The sequence below is a fragment of the Cricetulus griseus genome, chromosome 4 (genome assembly GCF_003668045.3).
Source record: "Cricetulus griseus strain 17A/GY chromosome 4, alternate assembly CriGri-PICRH-1.0, whole genome shotgun sequence".
NCBI classification, from domain to species: Eukaryota; Metazoa; Chordata; class Mammalia; order Rodentia; family Cricetidae; genus Cricetulus; species Cricetulus griseus.
This window is the reverse complement of record NC_048597.1, coordinates 199,246,919-199,259,739: the sequence shown is the minus strand read 5'-3', so window position 1 is coordinate 199,259,739 and position 12,821 is coordinate 199,246,919.

Genomic DNA, 12,821 nt, shown 5'->3' with positions numbered 1-12,821 from the left:
GCCGGGGACCATGGGAGCCTTCAAATAGCTGCGCTGGCGCAATGATACCTTAATGATAGATTTTCCGTTCTTATTTTTAGCTCCCATTCGCCTACACAGTTACACGGCATTTATCCGAGAACGTCACAGCGCCCGCATGCTGCACCGGCAGAGCGCGCGGGCTGCCGGGCCAGCCTGGTGCTGGAGCGGGGAGCGCGCACCGCCGTCTGCCGCAGAGGGCAGCGGCCTCGCTGAGACCTGAGAACAGGAGCAGCGCCCAGCGCTGACAGTTTGCAGCCCGGACGGGTGTCCTGTCCGCGCAGCCCTCTGGAGGAAGAACACCATCTTTCCTCACAGAAGCCCTTCCCCCTTTAGAACACACACACACACACACACACACACACACACACACACACACACACACACACACACACACACACACACACACACACACACACACACACACACACACACACACACACACTCACACACACTCACACTCACACACACACACACACACTCACACACCATGGTGTGGGATGGAGCTGTCCCTGTCAGTTCAGGTCATAGTGGTCCAGGCTCGTGTTCCCCTGTGATGTTTCTTTTTCTTCCGCAGGTAAAGAAAAGAAAAAGGGCAGAGGGCTAAGCCCCTTCATGCAGCCTTGGCTTGCCCAAGAGAGATCTTGAAAAAAAAAAAAAACACCAAAAAACAAAACGAAATGTGATCCTTTTTTCTTGTTTTCTAACTTTCTTCTTTCTCTTCACTCTCTCTTCTCCCCCTTCCCACTAAGACCCTCTCGTCTTTTCAGGCAGGATCTTGTGACATAGCCCAGGCTGGCTTGAATTGATCCTCTCTCCTCGGTGTCCTGAGTGAAGACACACGTTTAATTTTCTCTGCCTTCTCTATGGAAGCAGAATGTCCAGGATTGTTTTTTTTTTTTCTTCATATAAATCCTGATTACTGTGCTAAGCACTTTGCTCAGTTAAGTCATTAGATCTCTCAAGCCTTCAGCAAAGGTTGGGCTTGGGTTCACTCTCCTCTGATTACTTTAACAGAAAGTGGCAGAGGTGGGATTTGAACCAGGTTGGGGCATATGTAGAGTAGGGTTTAGGGTTGCATTGAGATTGGAGTTCATCCCACAAAGGAGCAGGATAGAGAGAGAGGGCATCTCCAGGTGAGTTAGAGTCAAGGTTTGGCCTGCATTGAGGTTTGTGTGGCAGGCAGACCTGGGCTGCAGGTTTGTGGATGGGCAATGCACTTCCACAAATAATTTACCACAGGAGCTTGGAGACTCACTAATAGATGACAGGACCAGAGATGCTGCCTCAGGCACACGAATCAGAAAAATTCAATTCATAGCAGTGGCCTGAAAATAAATACATAAATAGCAATAACTTCCTTTTCATGCAGCCTCAGTGCTTTGCAGCTCACTTATCAGATGCTGGGGCACTCACGGGGGGTGGGGGTGGGGGGTGGGAGAGGATGGGATCCATCCATTTGTTCACTCACTCACACTGCTTATTCTGTTGGCTGGACCCTGGAGACACAATGATAAGAAAAATGTAGTCCCTGCCTTCCAGAGCTTGGCCTGGCTTAGGACCTCCTTTGCTGTGTGGCTCCTGGAATAGCCAGAGGAAAACCCTCTTTCTCTTGGGGCTCCAGAAGATGTGCTAATCAGAAGTGCCAGTCAGGATCAGAGTTGAGCCCATTTCAGAGGCTCTGAACTCTGGTGTACTTAAGAGATTTAAAGTCTGTGTTCAGGTCTTACTCTGGGCCAGTGAAGTCAGAGTCGCCGAGGGTGGACACACATATCCTACTTAAAAGCTTCCGGGAGATGCCAACATGGAGGTAGGACTAAGAACCTCTACAGCCTGGGCCCAAAAGACCCATGCACTGAGTCCTCCTGCCTTGGTCAGCACTGGAGCGGTGGAGTCACATGCTCTTGCTAATACCATGATCCTGGGATTTCCTAGTGAGCTAGACCATGCTGGAAGGGTGGCTCTGGTTCCTGCTGTGTTAGAGAGAGAAAAATGGTCCCAGTCCTGCCTGGCAATTTGATTACTCTTACTGTGTGAATATTGTTTTTTTCGAAATAGGCAGAAACCCGAGTCTCACCTTTGACCTTTTGACTAGAACCAAGCTCAAGTCTCTTGGAAGCCACTTTATAATGTTGGCTAAGGTGATACCATTCACGAGGTTGGTCCCTGCTTGGATGCTGTAAGAGGTGCCATGGAGAAGGTGGACAATGCTATGTAGCTATTTCTTCTGAATTGAAATATTCCTTCTTAGAGGGAGGAGGAAGGCTCATAAGACCCAAGAAGTTCAAGAACTGTTCTATTGTGAAGAGAAACCATGACCAAGACAACTCTTACAAAAGAATGCACTTGACTGGGGGGTGGATGGCTTACAGTTTCAGAGGGTCAATTCATTAGCATCATGGTGAGGAATATAGCAGTGTGAAGGCCGGCGTGATGCTGGAGGAGTAACTGAGAGCTCTGCATTCTGATCCATAGGAAGAGAAGAGAGGGAGAAAGAGAGGGGCGGGAGAGAGAGAGAAGGGGAGAGGGAGGGAGGGAGAGAGAGGGACTGGGCCTAGTGTGGGCTTTTAAAGCTTCAAAGCCCATCCCCAGTGACACACTTCCTCCAACAATGTCACACCTTCTACAACAGGGCCATAGTTTCTAATCTTTCCCAGTTTACCAACTAATGAGTAAGTATTGAGCCTGGGGTAGGGGGACCATTCTCATTCAAACCATCACAGCTCTGGAAGTTTAGACCTTAGAAGATTCCTCCCCAGGATTAGATGAGCAGTTACAACTGGTGGGGTGGGTGGTGGTACTGGAGGAGGAAATGTTTACCAGAGCTGCCAGCAAGTTGGGCAGAGAGCTCCAAGGATGCACCCATATTTGGGAGGTACTGTGGCTTAGGGATACAGCTGCCTTTGAGTAAACCCTGTAGTAAACCCAATAATCTCATTGGTTCACCAAGCCAGATTTGAGCAAAAGTCTTTGGTCTGTCATTGCTGCCCTATCTGTAGTAAATAAATATTAATTTATAACGTGCTTCCCACACCACCGCCAAAACTGCACAACACCTTGCATAGCTGGTAGAAATGGGTATAGCTGAAGATTAAACACACTATATATGGGGCAAGAATTTAGCCTCTCCTTCAGGAAAGGACAGAGGCTGACTAACCATAACTCATTTGGGCGCTGCCTTGATGTACTCCACCCTCCCAATAAGATTTTTGAGTATCGGTTAATAGTCTCATTTCCCAGTTGGAGAAACTGAGGCTCCCCACTGGATATGTGTGTGTGCATGCACTCACACACTTAGAGAATTTTTGCTTTTTTGGCAACATATTTAAAAAGAAAAAGGTAGTCTATACAGCTTTGAAAAAGAAACATAAAATTTATCGAGTCAGAGAACTTTTGGACATGTGTCCTTTGTCTGTGTGAGTTCCGATTCTATTTTCAGACTCCATTGATCACCTTGACCAGATACCTAGTGAGGAGTAAGGGGCCTACACTTTTAGTTTGTATTAGCCATGTTATTCTGTCTGCTTCTAAGAGTGATGACAGTTCTTTGTAAAATAAACAAAAAAAATAAGATCACACAAGGAATAAAGAGAACACCATCAAAGATTCTTCCTAAATTTTTTTTTTCTATAAAATCCTTTGCTCTTTTCAGATACAAACATATTCACCAAAATGGCTTTCTGTAGTATCTGGTATTTTATAGATATAATCACTTTCTTTATCTCCTCCATACTATGTGGAAATATTTCTTTCTACTCCTACACATTTAATCATCTTATTATGGACATTCGAGTTGGATTCAGTTCATTGCTTTTGGCAGTGAAGTATAATGGTTACGGTTGTATGTAAACCTCCAGTCTCAGGCTGAGTTCTTTAAAGTTGGGCTTCTGGGTGAGGGGATATACATTTGAACACTGGTGTGTATTGCTTCATTCCCAGTAGATTAGCTCTTAGTCTTACTTTGAGCCACCATCAGAGGAGGAGAAAGCCAGTTTCTTTACCCTATTATTAAAATATTGATGTTGCCCAGTTTCTTAAATATTAGCTCATAGAAGGCCCAAAAGTAACATCTCATATTGTATTAATTTTCATTTATTTTATTAATTTATTGAGTTTTAATTGCGTATAGCCAGGGAATTCTTTCTCTCTCTCTCTCTTTTTTGCTTATATTAAAAATTTTAAGTTTGGCTGAGCAGTGGTGGAGCATGCCTTTAATCCTAACACTCTGGAGGCAGAGGCAGGCGGATCTCTGTGAGTTGATACCAGTCTGGTCTACAAGAGCTAGTTCCACGACAGCCTCCAAAGCCACAGAGAAACCCTGTCTCAACACCCCCCCCCCCCAAATTTTAAGTTTGAAGATGAACTTATATTTTCTTGTAGATTTATCAGTATTTCATAAATGTATAGTCTGTGACTCCATGAATGATGCAATAACTTCCATAGTGTCTTGCTTGTCTTTTTCATCATTGTAGTCAAATAACACATGTACTTCTTAAACACCCGCTTCCCCGGTTTAGACAGGATCTCTTTGCATAGCTCTAGCTGTCCTGGTACTGGTTGTGTAGACCAGACTGGCCTCGATCTCACAGAGATCTGATTGCCTCTGCCTCCTGAGTGCTGGGATTTAAAGGTAAGCACTGTCACACCTGGGCGTTACATAAAGTAAAATCTTCATTTTATCAAGCTCCAGAAAAATTTTGACTGGAATTATATTGAAAATATCATAAGATAAATTCCCTTATAATGTGTTTTGTCTCTTTACCCAAAAGATGTTCATCACTCAAATTCTTTGTCCTTAATGTTTTGGCAGAATTTTTTACTTTCCTTTAAATATGATTTGCATATTTTATTGATTGACTTTTTTTTAGTGATTGCTATTGGAAACATGTCATTTTTACGTTTTGAACCTAATTAATTTTTGTGAGATGTGCCATGTTGTGCATGCTGGGCTCAAACTTGGAGACTTTCCCACCTCCACAGTAACTGAGATTACAGGCACATCCCAGCCACCTGGTTTCTGAAAAGTGAACACTGCTGGCATGAAAAGGAAGTTATTGCTATTTATGTATTTATTTTCAAGCCACTGCTATGAATTGAATTTTTCTGATTTTTTAAAAATTTTAGCTCATTTTTTAAAATTTGCTAGTTAAATGAGTGGAATATATTAATGTATTTCTTAACACTTAGGAACAATAGTATCTTTTAGACAAACCCCACGTAAACATGGAGGATTTTATATTATTAATTTATTTAGCTTATCTTTTCTTGAATCAATCTTGGTGACATAATTTCCAAGATCTTTTGTTCCCACTTTCCAATTTATTATATTCACTATAATTTTCTCCATTTGTGTCACTTTATTAAGATGCTGATTTTGTCTTCATGGAATTGGTCTCTTCTTATAAATATTTGACTTATATTATTAGTATGTTCAACCACTTACTGATTCTACTCTTTCCTAACTCATCAATACAGTCCCTATCTTTACTATATTATTTTTCCTTCTATCTCTTGAATGCATGGTTTATTTTATTTTCATGATTTCTTGTTTAAGTAACAATAGTGTTTAAGGCTGGATTTTTTTCTTGTATGAACTGATTCTGCCTCTTCCCCCAGATCCTATAGAATTATTACATAAAACAAATGCAATGGGATTGCTATATAAATCTCTTTCACTATTGTGAAAGAGTCAGAAATGAATTTATCCTTTAGGTGGATAGTTACCATATGACTTGTTTTTGGTGTGTAGGAGGGGACAGGGTCTTACTGCATGGACCTGTCTAGCCTAGAGCTTGCTTTGTAGAACAGGCTGGCCTTGCACTCACTGAGACCTGCCTGCCTCCACCTTCCTAGTGCTGGGATTAAGGGAAGACAGACACTTCGGTGCCTGGCCATCAAGTTGTAATCCAATGCCTTTTGCCTTTTCAAGCCGAGTTTTTGTTTGCTTTACTGATGTCTGGCTCTGTTGCATTTCATTCAGAGAATGTGTTCTGCATTATTTCACACATACTGAAATTAATGACTGCTTTTGTTGTGCTTTGCAGCCGGTCAGTTTTTGACTGTTCAGGGGATTCTGGGAAAGACACACATCAGGTTCTTTGGGTTTGGAGAATACACACATCTAGTAGCTCAGTTTGATAAGTTACAATACACATGGACAAAGCTCTAACTGGTTAACGTAGCTAGCTGCCAGCTGTGAGCAGAAGTGGCAGATGGACACGGGAACTCTGAGGGCATCTGGTGTTCTCCTTTAAGGCCACCAGTGTCCTGGTGGTAAAGGAACTTGACAGGGTCCTGAACTCAGTTGCAGACTAAGAAGCAAACATGGGGTAGACAAAAGAGCATCACCTTGCTCTTGTGTTCCCAAGCTCTGATCCCACTGGACTCAAACTTCCAATGGTCTAGCACATTACCAGCTGCAGTCTGCATGTCTTTTCTCAATTTAAGCACCGTTGTCATGGTACTAAGAGATGTTGAGCCATGGGGGCTCTGCTTTTTAAGCAGATTGATGTTATCAATGGGAGCAGGCTAATCATCACAGGCGTGGATCCCTGGGAAAGCAAGTAGATTTGACACGTTTCTCTGTCTCACATATGCTTTTTTGCTTTCATATCATGTTATGACCAACACAAAAGGCTTTCGCCAGATGCCAGGACATGGTATGCCCTTCTTAGTCTCTAGAACTAGGAGTTGAAATTCTGTTGTTTTTAAGTTTCCCACTCTGTGGCATTCTGTCATAGCAGCCAAGAGTGGACTAATTCATTCCCTTTACATCCACACAGCACAGTGACTTGGTGATAAGACCATCCAGTCCATCCAAAACCCAGAGCAAAGAATTCAGATGACTGAGCCAACTGTGTAACTCACAATAAAAGAAGAAAAAGTAAACACATCCTTGTGATCATAGTCAATACAGGACAGGGGGGAGTGCATTCATCAAATGCGGTGAGCTTGTGCAGGTGCTCCCACCTGCCACTGCAGGCTTAGCCCAAGTTCTTCTCCATTCAGCTCTGTGGCCCTGGTGTCTGGTCTCACTCTCTGGTCTTTCCTAGACAAAGGGCTTCCTTTGGATAAAGAAGAACATTTTCCTGGATGAAATGGGGAGAGAGGTTGGTGTTGCAACCTTCTTGCTTATCTCCCAGGACTGTCCTTAGGCTCTAAGCCCTGTTCTCCACCTTCCTGCTCAGGAAGACAGATTGATACTTAATAGCCCAGGGCAGTGTGATGACTTTTGTGTTTCCCTACTTCTAGTTCAAACCTTTTTTTTTTTTTTTTTTTTTTTTTTTTCAGATTCTTTTTATTTGAATTAGAAACAAGATTGTTTTACATAACAATCCAAGTTCCCTTCTACCTCCCATCCTCCCCTACCATCCCCCCCAAGTAAAACCCTATCTATCACATATCCTTTCTGCTCCCCCTGGATGGTGAGGCCTTCCATGGGGGGGGTCATCAGAGTCTGTCATATCCTTTGGGATAGGGCCTACGCCCACCCCAGTGTGTCTTGGCTCAGGGAGTATTCCTCTATGTGGAATGGGCTCCCTATGCTAGGGAGAAGTACTGAACTACTACAGGAGGTCCTGTAAGATTTCCGAGGTTTCCTCAGTGAAATCCATGTTCCTGGGGTCTGGATCAGTCCTACGCTGGTATTCCAGCTATCAGTCTGGGGAGCAAGAGTTCCCCGATGTTCAGGTCAACTATTTCTGTGGGTTTCAACAGCCTGGTCTGGACCACTTGGCTCTTCACCTGTCCTTCTCTGCAACTGGATTCCAGTTCAGTTCAGTGATTAGTTGTGGGTGTCTGCTTCTACTTCCACCAGCTGCTGGATGAGGGCTATATAAGTCAGTCATCAATCTCATTATCAGGGGAGTACATTTAACGTAGCCTCTCCTGTGTTGCTTAGATTGTCAGCTGGTGTCATCTTTGTAGATCTCCAGACATTTCCCTAGTGCCTGATTTCTCTGTAAACCTAAAATGCCTCCCTCTATTATGGTATCTCCATTCTTGTTATCTTCTATTCTTCCCCTGACTCAACCTTTCTGCTTCCTCATGTCCTCCTCTTCTCCCCTTCTCATTCTCATAGCTCCCTCCCTCTTCTTCCCATGCTCTCAATTTGCTCAGGGGATCTTGACCCTTTCTTCTTCTCCAGGGGACCATGCATGTCTCTCTTAGGTTCCTCCTTGGTTACTAGCTTCTCTGGCAATGTGGATTGTAGGCTGGTAATCCTTTACTCTAGGTCTAAAATCCAAATATGAGTGAGTACATATCATGTTTGCCTTTTTGTGATTGGGTTACCTCGCTCAGAATGGTTTCTTCTAGTTCCATTCATTTTCCTGCAAATTTCAAGATTCTATTGTTTTTTTTCCACTGAGTAGTATTCCATCATGTAAATGTGCCACATTTTCTCTATCCATTCTTTGGTTGAGGGGCATCTAGGCTGCTTCCAGTTTTTGGCTATTACAAATAGTGCTGCTATGAACATAGTTGAACAGATGTCCTTGTTGTATGAATGTGCTTCTTTTGGGTATATGCCTAAGAGTGGAATTGCTGGATCTTGTGGTAGACTGATTGCCGTTTTCTTGAGGAGTCGCCATACTGATTTCCAAAATGGCTGTACAAGTTGGCACTCCCACCAGCAGTGGAGGAGTGTTCCTCTTTCTCCACAACCTCTCCATCATAAACTGTCATTGGTGTTTTTGATTTTGGCCATTCTGACAGGAGTAAGATGGTATCTCAGAGTTGTTTTGATTTGCATTTCCCTGATGGCTAAGGATGTTGAACACTTTCTTAGGTGTCTTTCAGCCATTTTAGATTCCTCTATTGAGAATTGTCTATTTAGTTCTGTACCCCACTTTTTAATTGGATTGTTTGGTGTTTGGGGGACTAGCTTCTTGAGTTCTTTGTATATTTTGGAGATCAGCCCTCTGTCAGATGTGGGGTTGGTGAATATCTTTTCCCAGTCTGTGGGCTGCCGTTTTGTCTTGCTGACTGTCTCCTTTGCCTTACAGAAGCTTCTCAGTTTTAGGAGGTCCCATTTATCAATTGTTGATCTCAGTGTCTGAGATACTGGTGTAATGCTCAGGAAGTGGTCTCCTGTACCAATTAATTCAAGGGTATTTCCCACTTTGTCTTCTAATAGGGTTAGTGTGGCTGGGTTTATGTTAAGGTCTTTGATCCATTTTGACTTAAGTTTTGTGCATGGCGATAGGCTTGGGTCTATCTGTAGTCTTCTACACATCTGCATCCAGTTATGCCAGCACCATTTGTTGAAGATGTTCTCTTTGTTCCATTGATTAAATTTGGAATGTTTGCCAAAAATCAGGTGTTTGTAGGTGTGTGAGTTAATATCAGGGGTTTCAACTCTATTCCATTGGTCTACCTTCTATTTTTATGCCAGTACCAAGCTGTTTTCAGGACTATAGCTCTGTAATAGAGCTTGAAGTCAGGGATGGTGATGCCTCCAGAAGTTCCTTTATTGTACAGGGTTGTTTTGGCTATCCTGGGTCTTTTGTTTCTCCATATAAAGTTGAGAATTGTTCTTTCAAGGTCTGTGAAGAATTGTGTTGGGATTTTGATGGGGATTGCATTGAATCTGTAGATTGCTTTTGGCAAGATTGCCATTTTTACTATGTTGATCCTACCTATCCAAGAGCATGGGAGATCTTTCCATTTTCAGGTATCTTCTTTAATTTCTTTCTTTAGAGAGTCAAAATTCTTATGGTACAGGTCTTTCACTTTTTTGGTTAGTGTTACCCCAAGGTATTTTATGTTGTTTGTGGCAATTGTAAAGGGTGATGTTTCTCTGATTTCTTTCTCCACCAATGTGTCATCGGTATATAGTAGGGCTACAGATTTTTTGAGTTAATCTTGTATCCTGCCACTTTGCTGAAGGTGTTTATCAGCTGTAGGAGTTCCCTGGTAGAGTTTTTGGGTCACTTATGTAGACTATCATATCATCTGCAAATAGTGAGAGTTTGACTTCTTCCTTTCTGATTTGTATTCCCTTGATCTCCTTTTGTTGTCTTATTGCTCTAGCTAGAACTTCAAGGACAATATTGAAGAGGTATGGAGAGAGTGGACAGCCTTGTCTTGTCCCCGATTTTAGAGGAATTGCATTGAGTTTCTCTCCATTTAATTTGATGTTGGCTGTCGGCTTGCTGTATATTGCTTTTATTATGTTGAGGTATGTTCCTGTTATCCCTGATTTCTCCAAGACCTTTATCATGAAGGGGTATTGGATTTTTTCAAAGGCTTTTTTGGCATCTAGTGAGATGATCACGTGGTTTTTTCCTCAGTCTGTTTATATGGTGGATTACATTGATGGATTTTAGTATGTTGAACAATCCTTGCATCCTTGGGATGAAGCCTACTTGATCATGGTGGATGATTTCTCTGATGTGTTCTTGGATTCGATTTGCCAGTATTTTATTGAGAATTTTTGCATCAATGTTCATGAGTGATATTGGTCTGTAGTTCTCTTTCTTATTTGTGTCTTTGTGTGGCTTGGGTATCAAGGTTATTGAAGCCTCATAAAAAGAGTTTGGTAATGACCCTTCTGTTTCTATTGTGTGGAATACTTTGAGGAGAATTGGTATTAGCTGTTTCTTGAATTTCTGGTAGAATTCTGCACTGAAGCCATCTGGCCCTGGGCTTTTTTTTTTTGGTTGGGAGACTTCTGATGACTGTTTCTATTTCATTAGGGTTGTAGGTCTATTTAATTTGCTTATCTATTCTTCATTTAATTTTGGTAAGTGAAATCTGTCCAGAAAATTGTCCATTTCCTTTAGATTTTCCAATTTTGAGGAATATAGGTTTTCGAAATATGACCTGATGATTCTCTGGATTTCCTCTGTGTCTGTTGTGATGTCCCCCTTTTCATTGCTGATTTTATTAATTTGCATGTTCACTCTCTGCTGTTTGGATAAAGGTTTGTATATCTTGTTAATTTTCTCGAAGAACCAACTCTTCATTATATTGATTCTTTTTATTGTTCTCCTAGTTTCCATTTTATTGATTTCAGCCCTCAATTTGATTATTTCCTGGTGTCTGCTCCTCTGGGGTGTATTGGCTTCTTTGTGTTTGAAAGCTTTCAGTTGTGCTGTTAATTCTCTAGTGTGGTTATTCTCCTGTTTCTTCAAGTGGGTACTTAGAGCTATGAGCTTTCCTCTCAGCACTGCTTTCAAAGTGTCCCATAGGTTTGGGTACGTTGTGTCCGCATTCTCATTGAATTCTAGGAAATCTTTAATTTCTTTTTTTATTTCTTCTTCGACCCAGGAATTGCGCAATTGGGTGTTACTTAATTTCCATGAGTTTGTGGGTTTTCTGTAATTTGTGTTGTTGTTGAATTCTAACTTTAAAGCATGGTGATCTGATAAGATACAGGAGGTTACTTCAATTTTTTTTTGTACCTGTTGAGGTTTGCTATGTTGCCAAGTATGTGGTCGATTTTAGAGAGGGTTCCATATGGTGCTGAGAAGAAGGTAAATTGTTTTATATTTGGATGGATGGATTGTTCTATAGATATCTGTTAAGTCCAATTGGGCCATAACTTCTATTAGTTCCTTTGTTTCTTTGTTAAGTTTCTGTCTAGTGTTCCTGTCCAGAGGTGAGAGTGGGGTGTTGAAGTCTCCCACTATAAGTGTGTGCAGTCTTACGTGTGATTTGAGTTTTAGGAATGTTTCTTTTACAAACGTGGATGCCTTTGTATTTGGGGCATAAATGTTCAGAATTGAGACTTCATCCTGATGTATTTCTTCTGTGATGAGTAGGAAGTGACCACCTTCATCTCTTTTGATTGATTTTAGTTTAAAGTCCAATTTGTTGGCTATTAGGATTGCTACCCCTGCTTGTTTCTTGGGTCCATTTGCTTGGAAAATCTTTTCCCAACCTTTAATTCTTAGGTACCATCTGTCTTTGAAGTTGAGGTGTGTTTCTTATATGCAGCAGAAGGATGGGTTCTGTCTTCTTATCCGTTCTGCTAATCTGTGTCTTTTTATAGGAGAGTTAAGACCATTAATGTTGATAGATATTAATGACCATTGATTGTTCATTCTTGTTTGTTTTTGATTTGGTGATGGTGGCGAAATTATGTGTGGGATTCTATTCCTTTTTCCTTTTGGCTGTTGGTAAAGTGGGATTATCTATTGCCTATATTTTTCTGGTTGTAGTTAACTTCCATGGGTTGCAGTTTTCCTTCCAGAACTTTATGTAGGGCTGGATTGGTGGATGTGTATTGTTTGAATCTGGCTTTTCCATGGAATATCTTGTTTTCTCCATCTATATTGATTGAAAGCTTTGCTGAGTATAGTAGTCTGGGCTGGCATCATTGTCTCTTAGGGTAGGTAGAATATCTATCCAGGATCTTCTGGCTTTCAGAGTTTCCATGGAAAAGTCAGGTGTGATTCTGATATGTTTGCGTTTATAAGTTACTTGACCTTTTTCCTTTGCTGCTCTTAATATTTTCTCTTTATTCTGTATGTTTGATGTTTTGATTATTATTTGGTGAGGAGACTTTTTTTTTTGGTTCAGTCTATTTGGTGTTCTGTAGGCTTCTTGTATTTTCATTGGCATGTCTTTCTTTAGGTTGGGAAAGTTTTCTTCTATGATTTTGTTGAATATGTTTTCTGCACCTTTGAGTTGGATTTCTTCACCTTCTTCTATACCTATTATTCTTAGGTTTGGTCTTTTCACGGTATCCCATATTTCCTGGATATTTTGTGTTAGGGATTTGTTGGAATTAAGATTTTCTTTGGTTGATGATTCCATTTCTGCTAGTGTGTCTTCAACTCCTGAGATTCTCTCTTCCA